The sequence below is a fragment of the Nicotiana tabacum genome, chromosome 23, assembly GCF_000715075.1.
Source record: "Nicotiana tabacum cultivar K326 chromosome 23, ASM71507v2, whole genome shotgun sequence".
NCBI classification, from domain to species: Eukaryota; Viridiplantae; Streptophyta; class Magnoliopsida; order Solanales; family Solanaceae; genus Nicotiana; species Nicotiana tabacum.
This window is the reverse complement of record NC_134102.1, coordinates 77,595,494-77,615,180: the sequence shown is the minus strand read 5'-3', so window position 1 is coordinate 77,615,180 and position 19,687 is coordinate 77,595,494. Positions and strand designations below refer to the sequence as shown.

Genomic DNA, 19,687 nt, shown 5'->3' with positions numbered 1-19,687 from the left:
CCTGGAATTTAGTGTCTTTGATGACACCTTCTGCAAATGTAGCAAATATGATTTCTCCTTTTGTGTGGACACTTGAATTATCGAACCCAAAAAATGACCGTGACTTCGGTATGATTCGATCATTTTCTTGCATCTCATTTACTACTCTTAGTAGAATGATATTTACTAAGCTATCTAGGTCAATCAAAAATGCGTTTAACATTAGTATCATGGACAAATAGAGATATTACTAGTGCGTCATTATGAGGAATGATCAAGCCGTCTGCATCTTCATCATCAAACATTATGTTGTCTCCTTCCAAAACATGACGAAACTGTTTCCCATGGGTAACAGTAACCTTGAATGTCTTTCTTGCTGTCGTGTACGTTATTCAACCCTGATTATAACATTTATTTTTCTCTTTGGTGATAGGGGCTTTGGTGGTTCTTGCCTGTTTTTTTATGTAAGATTGTTTTCCTTTTTCACTGAACAGATCGGTGAGATAGCCTTGCTTCAATAGATACTCATCTTCTCCCTATAGGAGCCTGCAATCTGATGTTCTATGGCCATGATCAATGTGAAACTCGCATCAAAATTTCTGACTCCTTTTGTTAGGATCTGACCCCATCTCTTTTGGCCATCGCACCTTGTCACCATCCCTCTTAGAACATCTAACAATTCTAATGTACTGATGTTGAAATTATTATCTCCTATTCTTACTTGAGAGTTTTAATCATTGCTTCTGGCTGTATTCCGCTCCCTTTTGAATCGGGAGGAAGAACTCGTCTGCTTTTGTTTCAATCTTAAATCAAACTGTGCGTGTTCATGTTTAGATCGGGAATCTCGTCCTGCAGGTCCCGTATAAGGATCGTACCTACTCTTACCAGACTTCTTTTCTATTTCTGAACGTTTAGATCCGTGAATTTCTTCTACCTTTGGTTGGGTAACCGTATCTTCTTTTATTCGTAACTTCGTACTGTATATGTTGTACACGTCAATCCAAGTAGTTGCAAGAAACTCCCGTAGACTTTCTATCTATATTCTCGTGGCCTATGAACTTTTGTCATTCAAATTACTTGCAAATGCCAAAGCTGCCCAGTTATTAGGTACTCATGGTAACATCATCCTTTCCCGGTGGAATTTATCCACGAATTTCCTGAGCGATTCTGTGTTTTCCTATTTTATTTTGAATATATCTTCCATCATATTTTCTACTTTTTTGGCTCCCGAATGTACTTTTATAAATGAATCTGCAAGCTCAACAAAAGAGTCAATAAAATTTTCAGGTAAGAGTGAGTACCATGTTAATGCCCCTTTTGTGAGGGTTTCGCCAAATGTTTTCACCAAAACTGATTAAATTTCCTGCTTGGTCAGGTCATTGCCCTTTACACCCATGTTAAATGTGGTGACGTGGTCTCATGGGTTAGTGATCCCATCATATTTAGGAATATCAGGCATTTTGAACTTTTTGAAAATTGGCAAAGGTGCCGCACTTGGCTTCCAGGGCTGTTATGAATATTTGATAATATCTACTCCTTTAATCACTGGTGGTACTCCAGGTATTTGTTCTATCCGCTCATTTTGTTTCTTGAGCTGTTTCTACAAGGTTAGTACCAAACTTTGCAAATTAAAATTATTTGGTGTACCTGATCCTCCGTCTATGGATTCGTTTAGTATTTCTCCACTTTCTGAGTTATCAAGTCCTTAACGTGGGCTTTATTGAGTTGTATTTAATGGTGGAGGAGTCTGCACAACATTGGGCAACCTATTTGAAAAAGCACGCAGAGCTTCACTAACGTGTTGTGCAATCATCTGCTTCAAATTATCTTCCTCGTTGGCTTGTTTGCCTACTTGTTTTCCATCAGTACGAGTAGCAGACCTTTTAGGTGAACTTTTTCGTGAGCGTTGTGGAGTCGCTGTGGGTATGTGGTGTGGTGGAGTTCCACGTTGTTGTCCTCTCTCACGTACCTGATCAATTTCGTTAGTAGTAGACATGCTTTGTTGCTAAAAATAAAATTTAAAAAGTGAACAGATTATCAGATTCACGGCAACGGAACCAATTTGTTTAGTCAAAGAGTAGTTTTTGTGGTCAAAGTCAATATTGAGGAAAATCGGATTTCTAATAACCAAATTTACTTCACTTTTCCAAAAATACGAAAATAAAACACGCAATTGAAATGATAAATGAAGGAAAGAAATCTTATTGATAATCGTTGTTTTCTCCCTAGAATTATGGATCGGAATCTTTAATCAAGTGAAAATAAAAGTAAAAGATTGATTGCTTATATTTGAGAATATTCAGATGATCGTACAAAATAAGTTAAAGGCCCTTATATAAGGATACACAGCTGTAACTGTTCCCTTACTTAATTCTTACCCGTTACTAACATAAACTGCATTAATTGCTCGTTACTAAATCTACTCGTAACGGTTATGGTAATAATTGGTGATCGCGCATAATCAGGGATAATGTTGATTCCCTTTTCATATTTATAACTGATTCATGAATCTTCCCCTTTTATAGTGTTCATGCATCTTATGCCTATTTCATCTTTCCCAGCTGTTAGATACGATATCTTCTTTCATAAAATACCGTGGGTATTTTATCTGTGCCTCATCATCTTTCTTTAATGACCTGATATAGATTCCGCCCGTTATCATATTATTGATCCACATGTCATGCCTATTTTTTCCACCAATATACACCTTATCCCTTAATAGTATCATGCATGCAATGTCTTTTCTTTTTTCATCACTAGTCACCACTATATAATATCTAGATCCACAGAGTTGATAAAGTTATAATTTTTACAAAATATAAAATTTAAATTTCTAAACTTGCTGGAGAATAGTTTTTGAATAGGTAAACGATCTGGAAAGTCGATTGCTATATCTTTGGATATATAAATGTAAATGATCGTTTTGTCAAAAACTTAAATATGTAGAAAAATGCTGCTTTTTATAGACTTCTTTAATATAATATGACGAACATGTACTTATGGATGCTACTAGATGAACCTGCTTTAAGAGAGAATAAATTTCTTTTGGGGACATGTGATAATTAAAATGACCAAAAAGATCATCATAATATTAGGAACAAATGATTGTCTGTGATCCTATTTTGAGCCAACACCTGAGGCTTTCAAATGTCAATTCAATAAAAAGTGTTCCTCAAAATTAATTTCCATACAATTAGAACACCTAAGCAAGTGGTTGGTTCTAGATTTCATGGGTGACCTCATCCACTGGGGAAGGGTAACTGAAATAGAATTGTACAGCAACTTAAGTACCAAATTTTGGACCACCTCAACTATAAATAGCACTGAATGCTTACTATATTCTTCAAGTTGAAATAGCCAAAATAAATGTCATATTTATACTACATGTATTTACAGATGATGTTATTGTATTGTAGGCTTATAGAAAGAAAAGCTTATATTCTTCTAGTTGAAGTAGCCATAAAAGACCACTTCAACATGCCGGTCAAATGGTTTTGTAGCCATTTACAAATTTATTTTTAGTTTTTATCCTTTTTACAAGAGATCTGCATTTTTATACATAATATATGAAAATAATATGGAAAGGATCTGAAAAAGGTTATTCTTTTCTATTCAAATTGTAAATAGCCATAAAAGATCATTTTCACGTGCAATATGTGGAAAACAAAGTAAAGATTATTGAGCAACTAATGATTAATTAACTACTTCCTCCGTTCACTTTTAGTTGTCCACTTTAGACTATTCACGCCCCTTAAAAAATAATAAATAAAACATGTATTTCACTATTTTACCAATAATAATGATAGTATATATCCAAAAGTCTTGAAAAATGATTTGGGGGAATAAGTAGTTAATGATAAGGATAAAACAGGAAAAAAAGATTGTTTTTTCTTGATTTAGTATAGTGGACAAGTAAAAGTAAAAATATATTTTTAGTATAGTGAACAAGTAAAAATGAATCGGAAAGAGTATATTGGATTGATACATCCCCTTCATGTTGGATATAATGCTAAAAATATGGACTTTTAGATAGTCTAATATGCTAAAGATATCGACTTACGTTTTTTATTACTACTCCCACTTTGTGTTTGCTCAGCTCTGTAAAGACGTGGTACGCTCAGTTCCGAGTTGTAATAATCTCAATTAGCTTGATTTCATGACCTGGATTTTTCTTACACATGTCCCTGATAGAAGAATAAGTGATATGTTTCTATACGATCGGTCAGACTTCTTGCAAAAACCTGATTAGATTGTTGAATTATTAAATGTAATGAAAGCAATTTCGGTATCAAAATCACATGTAATTTTGACAGCTAGCACGTACAAAATTATATGGGTTATAACCTCTTGAAGCGTGGTACAACTCGTTGATCAAGTAGCCCTCTAGTTCGACAGATAATCAGTGGAATCCCCATAAAGTTTGGGTTTTACCAGCAAGAACACGATCCCACCAATTCCACGGTATTCTAATGTTTTACCCAAATAATACCCGAAAATAACGACATTCGAGTGAGCAAAAGTTTTTAGGAAAATGACCCGATAGGTCGTTTTGAGTACTAAAATTAATTTATGTATTCTGAGATCTCTCACAGCTTCATTTAATAGTTTTTGATTTACGTGCATTGTCCGTGTCACTTTTAAGAAAGCTTTTAGGTAAAATTTTGAAGAAAAAGTGATTTTGACATAAAATAAGGTTTGGGTTGACCATGGTTAATATTTTTGATAAACGACATCGGATCGATGTTTTGACAATTTTGATAGGTTCGTATGATGTTTTTTGACTTGTACGTAAGTTTGGTTGGGGTCTCGAGTGACCGGAGCGCATTTCGGCGCATTACGTGAATGTTTGTGAAAATTGAGTTTTCAAGTTGAAATCTTAAGTTTTGATGATCGATTCTTGTTATTTGATGTTATTTTGATGATTGAGTTAGCGAGCGAGTTTGTATAATGTTATTACACTTGTGTGCGTGTTTGGTTTGGAGCCTCGGGGGCTCGTGTGAGTTTCGGGTGCATTGCATAATGGTTTTGGGATTTCTGATGCATTCTACTAGTGTTTCAAGTCTGTAGGTCTCGCATTTGTGATGACCTGTTTGCAATTGCGAGTCCCGCTTTTGCGAAGTCGGACTCGTAAATGCGATATCTAGGGAGGGCTGTTGACTTCACAAATGCGAAGATATGGTCGCATTTGCGGACTGTGGGTGATCACATTTGCGACCTTGGAGTCGCTTTTGCGACTTGGAGCTGGGGGTGGCAAGTTCGCAAATGTAAAGCTCATCTCGCATTTGCGAAGAAGGGGCTAATCGCATTTGCGAGATTTCTATCGCATTTACGACGTCTGACGGTCTGATGCACTGATCGCGTTTGCGATTAGTGTTTTGCATTTGCGTGCATCGCAATTGCAAACAACGACATCTGCAGTTAGGTAAAAGAGAGAAAAATCGGGACTTAGCTCATTTTACACCATTTCGCAACTCTAAATACTCTAGATGTGATTTCTGAAGGGCTTTTTCTTCTCAAATTCATTGGTAAGCATCTTTAACTAGATTTCAATCAATTTAAACTACTTTTCATGAATTTGTAATATCAAAGTAGTTAAATCTCTGCATCTTTAACATGCCCATACAGTTAAATCCAGTTGAAGTTCCCAAAGCTTAGTCAATTTTGCTATATACTCTACTACTAGCTTGTTGTTTATTGCACCAAGTGAAGAAACAACCCTTTGATGTGAGTGGTGTCAGTTGCAAGGAGTCCACACAGTGGTTAAAGTTATTAATCTCAACTTGTGTAACTGGTTTCCCTATTCTATTATTTGTGAATAAGACATTATTGAAGTCCCCGCTAAGAAGCCAAGGGTTTTGCACGTGAGTCCCCAATACATGTTAATCATGCCATAGAGTATTCTCTCTTTTGGGGTTCATTCCTAGCATAAATTACTGTTACAAGTGCATGAACGTTTGCAGTTGAGTCCTCCACAGAGCAGTGTATGAATTGCTCATGAATTTGTAGGACTTTGACTATGAGATGAGTTCTCCATAACAGCCAAATCCTACCATTAACTGCCTGGGTATAAATGCACCAATAGCCCCGATCTTTTGCAACTGCATTTATTTTCTTTTTGGCCTGCATTTCCTTTACTTTAGTTTCAAGACATCCAAGGGTATCTATTTTATTCTTGATCAGAAAGAGCCTTAATTCCTTCTATTTAGCCCAACCCCCTTTATGTTCCAAATACATACTATCATGGAGGGTGGAATGAAGATTCATTCCCAGACTTGTTTAGTCCTAAGGTACTAGGAATACATGCATTTAGAGCCTCATATTGATTGGATGTAGACACTTATCCAGGTTGTAGTGCATGTTGCCTTTGTGCAATGACTTGCCTATGAGAAGGCCCTTCCTCACTCCTCTTGGGAGTATGCCTATGCTCACCTGCAATAGTTGACCTTTGCCTGTCATCACAAGCATTTACCTAGTGGTGGCCACCCTTTGAAATCTCCACTTTATTGATAGCACTGGCACTATCATGTACAACTTTTGCAACTTCTTTTTGTTTCCATTCTTGTATTACTCTCTTATTCTTAGTCCTTATTCTTTGCTTTGGAGCTTGGAATTCTTCTCCCTCAGTTGATATATGGATGGTTCTCCAGCAGATATCCTTATCATGACCAAAATGATTGCAGTCCAAGCAAAATTTGGGCTTCCTATCATAAGCAATTGATTGTTGGATAGTCCCTGAAGGGGTGTCAATGTCAATATACTCCACCAGTGTCTTTGTGATATCTACCTTCACTAGGACTCGAGCATATGAGATTTTATTAAGGTCAGCCGTATATATATCAGTGTACATAGGGACACCAATAACGCTAGACACTTTGCTAAGTGCATCTGCAGACCAATATCCTATTAGTAGCCCAGGAAAGTTTGCTCATAGGGGAATATATGTGATGCATTGAGGATCAAAATAGAAGTCTCTCTCCCAATTCTATAAAATGAATGGCTTGTTGTGATAGGTGTAGGGACCTTCCTGCGTGACCATATCTCGATCCTCAATTGTGGAAAATTGAAAGACATAGTAGCCATCAGTGTGATACAGGATTTTTGGCTTTGAAACAAAATCCCAAACAGTTGTAACAAAATTCTCCATAGACTTCTCATAAGGGGTATCTCCCAACACATATCATACTAAGCCAGTTGCCCAATGATCATTTAGATTTTGAATATCTTCCTCTACAATTTGGACAACAGTCTTACTATTTCGGTGGCTAGGAGACATATATTCCAGCCTCATTCCCATCGGAGAGCTACGATTAAGCTTCTCGAGAACTTTCGCTTGCTGCATCTGCTTCGTACGGCTATCAATTTGAGGTGCTTGTGTTGGTTCTTATAAAGTTAGGGACGGATTTGGAGGTCCCAATTTTAGAGAATTGAAGTCGACGAGGTAGTGCTGCCATTTGAATAGAGTCCTTTTGGTTAGACTCCATCACAATTTGGTTTTCACTGTTAAATTCATTTTTGACGCTAATTTCACTATCTTCCCTAATCGGTTGAAATTGAGTTGGGAAAAGCTCTCAAATATCATTGGAGTAAAAGCATTCTGTAAATCATTCGCTGGTGTAATCATCGAGCTCCCTGGTGCCTCGTGTTTCCTCCATCTTCCCATCGTTGGTGCAAGTTAGCCTCTCTTGGCTAAACATGCACCTAGAGAAAAGTCATGCAGAATGAGTCTAGGCAAGCCAATATTTCATACCACATTTGTAGTATTCTAGTCGCTCATGTACTTGTGACTCTGAAGTTTTGGGATTGGTATAGGCTGCGCTACTTATGTAATTATTTTATATATTTCAGAGTTTATAAATCGTTAATTATCATTATTCTGCTTTTAAATAGTTGAAATTGGTTAATTCTTTAGATAACGTTGGCTTGCCTAGCAAGTGGATGTTAGGCGCCATCACGGCCCCATGGTTGGGAGTTTTGGTTGTGACAAGTTGGTATCAGAGCACTAGGTTTCCTAGGTTTCACGAGTCATGAACAAGCTTAGTAGAGTCTGGAGGATCAGTATGGAGACATATGTACTTATCTTCTAGAGGATATAAGGCTTTAGGAAATGTCACTTTTTCTTTATCTATCATGCGACTTTATTATATCGCTGAAGTTTGAATCATTCTGTTCTTATTCTCTCACAGAGGGTGAGGACATGCACAACATCCACATGTTGCAGCCATTATCACAGGTAGAGGCCGGTGCCGAGATAGAGCTAGAGACAGAGGCAGAGCTCATCCTAGAGCCCGTGCAGCATCACTTATTGCAGAGCCTTAGATCGAGCAGGAGGAGGAGATCCCTGTTCTGGCCGTACCAATTGGACTAGCTCAGGTCCCAGAGGGGTCATTGCCACCCCCATACTTCATGACGCTCTAGTCCGCCTGGTCGGTCTTAGGGAGAGCGGGCCAAGTTCGGTGTATTTCCTGTAGCACCAGCCGTCTCTCAGGCTGGGGGAGGAGCCCAGACTCCTACTACTCACACTCTAGAGCAGGTGGCTCACGGATATCAGACTCCACTAGGTTTAACTATTGGAGCAGTTCATCCTATTATTGGTACACAGTCCAGGAATTGTCCTGCGATGTCATCAGAGGTATTGAAGAGGTTTGATAGATTCACCGAGTTATTCTCTATAAATTTTGGTGGTACACCTTCTGAGGACCCTTAAGATTTCTTGGACTGTTGCCATGAGCTATTGTGCAACATGGGTATAGTGGAGTCTAATGGAGTTGACTTCACAGTTTTTCAGATGCATCGCTACACCAAGAAGTGGTGGAAGGAGTATGTTCATGGCAGACCAACAGTTTTACTTCTTCTCACTTGGGATCAGTTCTCACAGATATTCTTAGAGAAGTTGATCCCCTTCACCCTGAGAGAGGAATTCCATAGCCAGTTCGAGCGCCTCTAGTAGGGTAGTATGACTGTTACTTAGTACGAGACTATGTTTGTGGATCTATCATGCCATAGAGCTATCCCGATCCCGAATGAGAGGGATATGGTGAGGAGATTTATAGATGGCCTTACTTATGGTATCAGGCTACAGATGGCCAGAGAGACAGAGGATAATATCTCCTTTACATGGGTTGTAGAGATTGCTAGGCGGATCGAGAAGATTTGTGGCTAGGGCAGAGAGGCAACATCTGAGAAGAGGCCTCATCATTTTGGTTGTTTCAGTGGTGCCTCTTCTTAAAGTAGGGGTTTAATTGGTACTGGCTATCCTACCAGGTTGGTTTAGTCAGCACTTCAGGTGTCTCATGGTTTTTCAGGTGGTCCCGGTACGTATGGGTAGTTTTGAGCAGCTAATATTCAGTACACCTTCAGCTCCTATTAGTGCACCACCACTACAGAGTTATTATGGTGGTCATTCGGGTCATCAAGGATCATCTCAAATGCAACAGTTATGCCAGCCGTGCGGTTGCTTTGAGTGCAACGACGCATGTCATATCAGGAGGTACTGTCCTAGATTGAGGAGCAGTAGGCCACAGCAGGGTACTCATGCCATGATTCGGGTACCGATTGCTCTAGCACCGGCTCAGCCAGCTAAAGGCAGAGGTCAGGCAGCCTGAGGTGGTGGTCCGACCATTAGAGGTGGAGGCCATCAAGTTAGAGGTCGTCCGAGAAGTGGAGATCAGATGCCCCTAAGACTTTTTGGACTCAGTATGGTCAGTATGAGTTCTTGGTGATGTCATTTGGCTTGATCAATGCCCAAACAAACTTTATGGATTTGATGAACCGGGTGTTCAAGCCCTATCTCGATTCATTTATGTTCATCTTTATTAATGATATTTTGGTTTACAACCACATCCGAGAGGAGCATGAGCAACATCTTTGGATCGTACTTTAGACTATGATGGATCGTCACTTATATGCCAAGTTTTTGAAGTGTGAGTTCTGGTTGGACTCGGTTGCCTTTCTAGGCCATATTGTATCTTCCAAGGCCATCAAGGTAGATCCGAAGAAGATTGAGGCAGCTCAGAACTGGCCTAGATCTATCTCTTCGAGAGCAATTTAGAGCTTCTTACGTTTGGCGGGTTATTATCGCCCGTTCGTGGATGGGTTTTCATCTATCTCAGCCCCATTGACCAATTTGACCCTGAAGGGTGCTCTTTTCAGATGGTCCGACGAGTGTGAGATAAGTTTTCAGAAGCTCAATACTGCACTGACTATAACCCAATATTGGTATTTCCTGCGGGTTTGGGATCTTACACCATGCATTGTGATGCATCGCATATTGCGCTTGGTGCTGTGTTGATGCAGGGCATTAGGGTGATTGCCTACACGTATCTGTAGTTGAAGGTTCATGAGAAGAATTACCCTGTGCATGACTTAGAGTTGACAGTCATTGTTCACGCACTGAATATTTGGAGGCACTAACTATACGACGCTCCATGTGAGGTCTATACCGACCATCAGAGTCTCCAGCACGTGTTCAAGCAGAAAGACCTTAATTTGCGGAAGCGGAGATAGTTAGAGTTGTTGAAAGACTATGATATCAGCATATTATATCATTTGGAGAAGGTCAATATAGTGGCCAATGCATTGAGTAAGAAGGATGAGAGCATGAAAAGTTTGGCATATTTACCTGTATTTGAGAGGCCACTAGCCATGGATGTTCGGATATTGGCCAATCAGTTCATGAGGTTGGATGTTTCGGAGCATAGCGGGGTTCTTTCTTGTGTTGTGGCACAGTCATCATTGTTGGAGCATGTCAAGGCTCGCCAGTTCGATGATCCTCACTTGTTGGTGTTAAAGGATAAAAGGCAACAGGATGGTGCCAAGGAGGTTGTGATAAGTGATGATGGTGTTATGCGGCTTCAGGGCCCGATATGTGTTCCAAATATTGATGGGTTGAGAGTTGATCCTTGATGAGGGTCATAGTTCACGCTATTTCATTCACCTATTTGTCACGAAGATGTACCGTGACTTAAAACATCATGATTGGTGGCGGACAATGAATAAAGATATTGTTTCTTATGTCTCTCAAAATTTAAATTGTCAAAATGTGAAGTACGAGCATCAGAAACCAAGTGGTTTGACTCAGAGATTGGAGATACTGGAGTGGAAGTGGGAGCGCATCATCATGTATTTTGTGGTAGGTTTACCACGAACCTTAAGGAATATGACGCATACTGGTTATTGTGGGTTGGTTGTCTAAGACCGCACACTTCATTCCGGTGATTACTTCTTATTCTTCAGAGCGGTTGGCTCATATTTACATCTGGGAGATTATTCGCCTGCACGACATGACCATTTCTATTATTTCTGGCCGAGGCATGCAGTTCACATTGCATTTTTGGAGGGTCGTCTAGCGTGAGTTGGGCACGCGGGTCGATCTATGTACCGCATTTCTTCCTCAGACGAATGGAAAATCAGAGTGTACTATTCAGATATTGGAGGACATGTTGCGAGCATGCTCTATGGATTTCAGGGGTCAGTGGGACCAGTTTTTACCTCTATCAGAGTTTGCCTAAAACAACAACTATCAGTAGAGCATCCTGATGGCTCTGTACGAGGCCTTATATGGGAGGCGATGGCTTTCGCCGATTTGTTGGTTTGAGCCTGGAGGCTAGATTAATGGGCACTGATTTGGTATGTAATTCTATGGAGAAGGTTAAGGTGATTTAGGAGCGACTTCGTACAGCTCCATCCATGCAAATGAGTTATGCGAACCGGAAGGTTCGAGATGTAGCCTACATGGCGAGTAAGAAGGTTCTTCTCCGAATGTCGCCTATGAAAGGTGTGATGCGATTTGGGAAGGAGGGCAAGTTGAGCTCGAGGTTTATTGGCCCATTTGAGATGTTGGATAGAGTTGGGGAGGTTGCTTACAGGCTTGCATTGCCTTCTAGCCTAGCAGGGGTACATACGATATTTCACGTCTCCATGCATAGGAAGTGCCATGAGGATAGATCACATGTTTTAGACTTCACCACAGTGCAGCTTGATGAAACTTTGGCATATGAGGAAGAGTCGATGGCTATTCTAGATCGGCAAGTTCACAAGTTGAGATCTACGAGTTATCCTTCTGTGAAAATTCAATAGAGCGGTCTGCTGATCGAGGAGGTTACGTGAGAGTCTGAGTCCGATATCCAGAGTAGATACCCCCACCTTTTTACCAAGTCTAGGTACTTTCTATGTACGTTTGAGGATGATCGTTTCTTTTAGAGGTAGAAAATGTGTCGACCAGATAGGTCGTTTTGAGTACTTGCCTTAATTTTTGTGTTATGAGGCCTCTCATAACTTAATTTGATGTTTCTTAATTTGCGTCCATGCTCCGTATCGCTTTTCGGAAAGCTTTTACCTAAAAGTTTGAAGAAAAATTGATTTTTTACTTAAAATACGTTTTGGGTTAGGGGTGGGAGTTCGGATTGAATTGGAAAATTTTGGTTTGGATTTTTGATTTTTCGACTGAAGAAATGACAATCCAAATCCAATCCAAATAAGCTCAGATTAGATTGGATTTTTAAAGTTCGGTTTCAGATTAATCAGTTTCGATATTTTAAATTTTCGATTTTGAGCTTATAAGTTGAGATCTTTCTTCTTTTTTACAAAAATAAATATCCAAATGAGGTACTCATGTTAAATTGCCCAAAAAGTTCCTCATTCTCACTGCAACCATCCAAATAAAGTATTTAAGTAATGAAAGTAATATCAATGAAATATAAAAGAGACATTAATACGGTCGATAAGAAGTAGTAATAGTAAAACTATGTCAAAATAGAAAGTATTGTGATAGTAACTTAGTAATTTATATTGAACATATGAGATAGTATCTAATGAGTAGGGTATTGAACTTATTATTATTGACATATGGATAATGGAATAAATATATAGTATAAAAACTTTGGATTTTTGGATATCCAAAAATCCGAAGTACCAAATCCAATATCAAATCCGAAATTTATATATTTTAAAAATCAAATCCAAAATCCTATCCATAATCCAAAAATCCAAACCATAAATCCAAAAAATCAAATTTTGGTTTGGTTTTCGGGTTTGCCCAAACTATGCCCACCCCTAGTTTGGGTTGACCATGGTCAACATTTTTGGTAAACGACCTCAGATTGATGTTTTAACGATTCTGGTAGGTTTATATGATGTTATCATACTTGTACGCATGTTTGGTCGGGGCCCCGAGTGACCCGAACGCGTTTCAGCGCATTATGTGAAAGATTGTGAAAATTGAGTTTTCAAGTTGAGATCTTGAGTTTTGATGATCGATTCTTGTTATTTAATGTTATTTTGATGATTTGAGTTAGCAAAGCGAGTTTTTCTAATATTATTACACTTGTGTGCATGCTTGGTTTTGAGCCTGGGGGCACGTGTGAGTTTCTGGTGCATTGCAGAATGATTTTGGGATTTATGATGTATTATGCTAGCATTTCAGGTCTGCAGGTCTCGCATTTGCGATGACCTGTTCGCAATTACGAGTCCTACTTTTGCAAAGTCGGATTCGCAAATGCGATATTTGGGGAGGTATGTTGACATCGCAAATGCGAAAGATATGGCCGCATTTTCAGACTGTGGGTGATCGCATTTGCGACCTTGGAGTCGCTTTTGTGACTTGAGCCGGGGGTTGGTAGCTTCACAAATGCGAAGCTCAGATCTCATTTGCGATGAAGGAGCTAATCGATTTGCAAGATTTATTTCGCATTTACGACGTCTAGCGGTATGATGCACTGATCGCATGTTTTGCATTTTCGTGTATCGCAATTGCCAACAAGAAATTGCGACGTCTGCAGTTGAGTAAAAGAGGGAAAAATCGGGACTTAGCTCATTTTACACAATTTCTCAACCCTAAACATTCTAGAGGTAATTTTTGAAGAGCTTTTTCTTCCCAAATTTATTGGTAAGCATCGTTAACTAGTTTTCAATCAATTGCAACTACTTTTCATGAATTTCTAGCATCAAATCTATGAATTCAAGGTAGAAATTCGAGGTTGAATTTAGGAATTTTATAAAAGTGAGGTTTGGACCTCAAATTGAGGTCGAATTTCGAAACAAATCACATAACCGGGCTCGAGGGTAAATGAATAATCTTGAATTGGTCCGAATCTCAGATTTTGACCAAGCGGGCCCAGGGTTGACTTTTGTTGATCTGTTCAATTAATCTAAATATTGAATCATTTTCATTAGTGGGAAGTTTCTAAATCTTATTTTTGATTGTTTGATAGATAATTAACTAGATTTGATTGGTTTGGAGGCATGCTTGCAGAAAAAGGTAAGTGTCGGTTTAACTTTGACTTGAGGAAATTAGGACTTGTTTGGTCAATTTGCTACCTGAACTATGTGTGTGGATGGCGTATATGAGAGGTGATGAATGTATATGCACTGTCATGGGTTAAAGCATGCGGGTTGGGCTAATTCTATGAGCACATAATTTTTGCCGTATGCATAAAATGCTCATAAAATAGCCCGAAATAGTTTTAATTACTTTTATAGAATTTTTGGAGTTTTTCTCTATTTTATTTTGACTTGTTTTGCATTTATTTGAATTTTATGCATATTTAGAAATATTTTAAATTATAAAATCATTAAAAAAACATTTGTTGTCTTTCATTTGGTGTACTTTAGGATTTTAATTGCATGTTAGGATTTAATTATGTGTTAAAAGTATTGTTAAAATAGAAATCACAAAAAAAACATTACCGATTTTGCATTTTAGCATTTTTAGGTTTAAATTAGTTAGTTTCCTTAATTTACAGTATTAATTAGTTAATTAATTAATCAATTCGAAAATTGGATAGTTGGGTTACTTTTGCAAAATTTGTTCTAATTAGAATAGATGGTTAGTTTTAAAAATTTAAACAAGAAGAGAATAAGCTGTAGAGTTTTTAAAGGTTTGGGCTAGTTATGTTGGCCTAACAGCTTTTGTTGCCTAGCCCAAAACTCATACCCAATCCGCTTGTGACCCGGTCCAAACGGCCTTACCCACCGGACCACATCTACCCATTTTTAATAAAAGTAAATGTTAAAAATTCAATCTTTACAATCAAACCTAACTCCCCGCCCCCAATTCCTCTACTGAACAGTTGGAAATCGTTTCCGCCACCTAGCACTACTTCATCACCACTCGCCGCCACGTTGACCACCATTGACAATCACCGAAAATCGCCCCACGACGGCGGATCACCTCCAAACGGCCCAAATTATTCACCATATAATACTCACCCCTTCCTCATCCCTAATCCATCAACCATTTTCTCAAAAACCTATCCAAACTCCACGATTAGTGGATCTGAAAAATTCAAGAACATCAAAACTTCCCCTTTTATATTTCTGGACCGATTCGGTAACTTGTGAGGTTGAATCGTACATCAATCGAAGGCTATTGTCAAGAGCTATCAGTTGGTGTGAGGTTTGATTCATTTATCGGTCGTCGGAGGTCGGTCAACTCGTCTTTAACTGGCCAGAACACTCACAACTCTCCATTATTCTCTTTCGGTCAAAACTTCAAACCCTTAGAGGTTTCTGACCAATGAAGTACTTATTCGACCAAATGGTTGAACAAGTATTCATTGGTCATAAAACCTTGATCGATTTTTAAGCGACAGATTTTGGGAGCCCAGATTCTTTCCATAATTTTAATTTTCGTGCTGACGATTGGTTTCCTTTTGGTAATTTCATTCTTATGCCTTTTTAGTTTACCTGCTTGTTTTATTTTGTTTGTCTTTTATCTCCAGTTCAAATGAATGAATTACATGATAGTTAAATTTATTAACATGGGTCTTAGGTTTGTTTAGTTGTTAATTCTAATTGTTCTTTTTAGTTCATCAAAATAGGATACGAAATTGGTCATTTTTCTAATTGGTGATCTGTTTGACGTAGCTTCAACGTGATTGAGCATGTTATGCTGGTAAGTAGGCCCAATCGGTAGAATTGCAGTAGGAATATGGGTAATAGGCATGTTTGTTGAAAACCCAGCATTTCAATGCTATAAATTGTAATAATAAGGTGTTAAAAAAGGTAATTGGGAAATAGAACCAATAGAATCTTTGTCACGACCCAACCTGTTATTTTGTATATTATAGCCCCGTTTCCCTATTTATTTCCTCTTTGATATTTATTTATGGTTATGTGACTTGTTGGGGTAGTTGGATTGGTTTCAGAAATATTTTGGGGTGAATTGTGACACTTAGTATCAAAGTTAGAAGCTTAAGTTGGAAGAGCTAACCGGAGTTTAACTTTTGTGTAGACGACTCCGAAATAGATTTTTGATGATTTCGATAACTTTGTACGATTATTTTGGACTTAGGCGTATGTCCGGATGTTGATCTGGAGGTCCGTAGGTTGGTTTGAGGATTTTTGGCAAAATTTGGAAAGTTGAAGGTTTGGAAGGTAGAGAGGTTTGACCAAAAGTTGACTTTGTTGATATCGGGTTTGGATTTTAGTTCTGGGAGTTGGAGTAGGTCCTATGTGTCATTTGGGACTACTGTGCAAAAGTTGAGGTCATTCAGAGTTTATTTGGTATGGTTCGTCATTAGTTTTAGAAGTTGGAAGTTTATTAGTTTCATTAGGTTTGAATTGGTGTGCGGTTCGTGATTTTGGTGTTGTTGGATGTGATTTGAGGTTTCGAGTGAGTCTGTAATGTGTTTTAGAACTTGTTGGCATATTTGGATGGGATCCCGGGGGCCTCGGGTGTGATTCGGGTAGTTGACGGATCCTTTTGGACCTTAATGAAATGCTGAAGCAGGGAAGTTCTGGTGCAATCGCACCTGCGAAGGAGTTTCCGCAGGTGCGACGCTGCAGGAGCAGCCATTTGGTCGGAGCTGTATGTTTGGCTGGGGCCGGTGAAGGTCGCAGATGCGAAGGGTTGACCATATTTGCGAGCTCGCAGATGCGAATAAGGGATCGTAGAAGCGAAAAAGGGCAGTCAAGCCTAGGACTGCAGATGCAGAGACTTTCCGCAAGCGACGATGCAGAATTTAAGTGAAGTGCACAAATGCACAATTTTGACGGTAGAAGCAGATACTTGGACCGCAGGTGCGAATTCTACGGCAGGTTGTTATGTTCGAAGGGTTAGAGTATTTTCTCATTTTGGGAGATTTGGAACTCGGCTAAGGGCGAGTTTTGAGAGGGGTTTTGCTACAATTGGAGAGGTGAGTGAAGTTTAATCACTTTTGTTGATAAATATTGATTACCCATTGATTATTATACCTAGTTTATGTGAATTTGAATTGAAATTTTGGGATTTTAGACCATAGCATTGGAGAATGAGATTTTGTTATTTGAGGGTCGAATTGTGGATGGAATTGGATGAAATTAGTATGGTTTACTCGTAATTGAATGGGTGTTCGGAATTTGTGAATTTTGCAAGGTTTTGGGGTGCGAGCTCGGAGTTGACTTTTTGTGTTGACTGTTGAATTTTTTATTTTTGTTAAAGACCTTAGCTTTATCATTTGGAATCCATTCCAATAGTTTTTATTTATTGTATTAAGTTATTTTGGCTAGATTTGAGCCGTTCAGAGATTGATTTGCGCGGAATGGGCTTATTAGTGGATTGATTTTGCTCGTTAGAGGTACGTATCTTGTTTAATTTTGTATGGGGGAAACTACCCCTTAGGATTTGGGTTGGATGTGTTATTTGAATTATGTGAAAAACGTGTACATGAGGTGACGAGTGTGTACACAGTCTTATATATGGTATTTTGACTAGTTTAGACTCTTTTGTTGCTTCCATGCATTTAATTGAAATTGTCTTAACATGTTATATCTTTCATTGTTAAATTTATTTTCACATGCTCTAATTGACGTTGTTAGTACATGTTCTATCATTTATTTTTAAGTTTGCTATTATATGCTTTAGTTGAAATTGATACCTCTCTTATTGCCTTGTTACTTCGTTATTGTTGAATTATTCTTATTGGAAGTTGTCATTTCGTGGGGATACCTTCATTTTGAGTTATTGAAGTTGAAGTTGTGAAAGCTATTAATGCATTGAGGTTGAAGTTGTTAATTATTAAGATATCCTTCCTCGTTTAGTATTTATCATTCATTTTGTTATTATTGAGATTCTTGCTCACATTGTGATTGAGCCGTAGGCTATATTACGGTAATATTTGTATTATTGATTTTGGTGAGTGTTGTGGCATACGCATGCAGTGGTATAATGATAGGTTTGATACGCATGTGGTGAGATAAGGTGGGATTTATACACATGTTGCTAGTAAGGGAATTACTTGAAGCCATACGGTGAGATAATTGGGTTAGAATGCATGTAGCTATTTCGAAAAAAATATTTTCAAAATAAATGTAAGGCTCACGCGGTGATATAAGGGAGATGGTGATTGTGACTTGTGAAATGAGATTGTGAGGCATGGTACCTCGGTTGTGATTCTTGATGTATATTTTATGATAAAATGTGTTATTGGTAGAACAATTTTTATTATCTCTTCATTTTTCTTACTTGTAATTGTCCGTATTTGATTACTTGTTGTTCATATCATGTGTTCACTTTTTGTTTCCTTTATTGCCTTAAATTCTGTTACTATCCTACATTAGTATACTGCTTTGTTGTCATTCATCTCCTAGTTTTTCCGTCATTAGAATATATTATATTTTTTTTCAGTTTTCTTGTCCTAGTAGGTGTCTTGACCCGACCTCGTCACTACTCTACCGAGGTTAGGCTTGATACTTACTAGTTACTGTTGTGTTTTACTCATGTTACGCTTCTACACATTGTTATGTAGATCCAGGTACATCCGCTTGTGCCGGACGCTAGTGATAGACCAGCTATTTCTCGAGACTTCAAGGTACACTTGATCGACATTCGTAGGCCTCGAAGTCACCTTCTATTTTTAGTTGTATTACTGTTTAATTCCTGTTCAAAAGAGTATTGTATTTATAGATTATTAGTGCACTCTCTATAGATCTTATGACTTAGTTCCACCGAGTTTTGGGAGTTTCTTGATAGATGTATTGTTTGAGTTTTATTACAATAGTTTAACAATTTAAATTGTTATCTAAGTTGTTACTTCTGTTAATTATGTATGTATGTTAGGCTTATCTATTCTAAGAGACTAGCTGCCATCACAACATCCTAAGGTGGGAATATGGGAACATGACATTTTGGTATCAAAGCACCAGGTTCATAGGTATTACGATTCAGAAGTAAGGTTAGTTGAGTCTTGCAGATCGGTACAGAGATGTTTGTACTTATCTTCGAGAGAATACAGAACCATTAGGAAAATTCACTTCTTTGATTCCTTATCATGCGAACTTGTTGATTTCAAAATTTGAGTCTTTGTCTTTCGATTCTCTCACTGATGGTGAGGACACACATTGTTGGATCAAATTATCAGATATTCGCGCCCCTTGCTATAGCTGTGCGAGGCCGGACGCCGAGGTAGAGGCCGAGGAGGGGCACATGCTACAGCTAGAGCACTTGTCTGAGCAGTGACTGAGGAGCCACCTATAGCTCAACTTGGGGGGACAGGCACCTGAGGAGCCTGTTGTCACCTCTGGACATCAGGAGACCCTAGTACACTTTTGAGCATGTTTAGTACTCTAGCCCAGGTGGGATTGATCCCGGTTGCTCCAGCTACATCTCAGGCTGGAGGAGAAGCTCAGACTACTGTGTTTGACTAGGTTTGGCGTGTCATGCCAGCACAACTAGTTATTCCGGTTCAGTTTGAGGTCAGGGCAACGACATCTAAGGAGAAGCATAGGAGACTCG

The 19,687-nt window shown here is 38.6% G+C and overlaps 1 long non-coding RNA gene across 1 annotated transcript; it reads left to right on the top strand.

The window, feature by feature from the left end:
- The first annotated feature begins 14,991 nt into the window (after positions 1-14,991).
- On the top strand, positions 14,992-19,017 carry LOC107759190 (uncharacterized). Its single transcript, XR_001642118.2, has 3 exons — positions 14,992-15,629; positions 17,464-17,531; positions 18,702-19,017. It is a non-coding gene; the product is annotated as an uncharacterized LOC107759190 (long non-coding RNA).
- Positions 19,018-19,687: the final 670 nt, after the last annotated feature.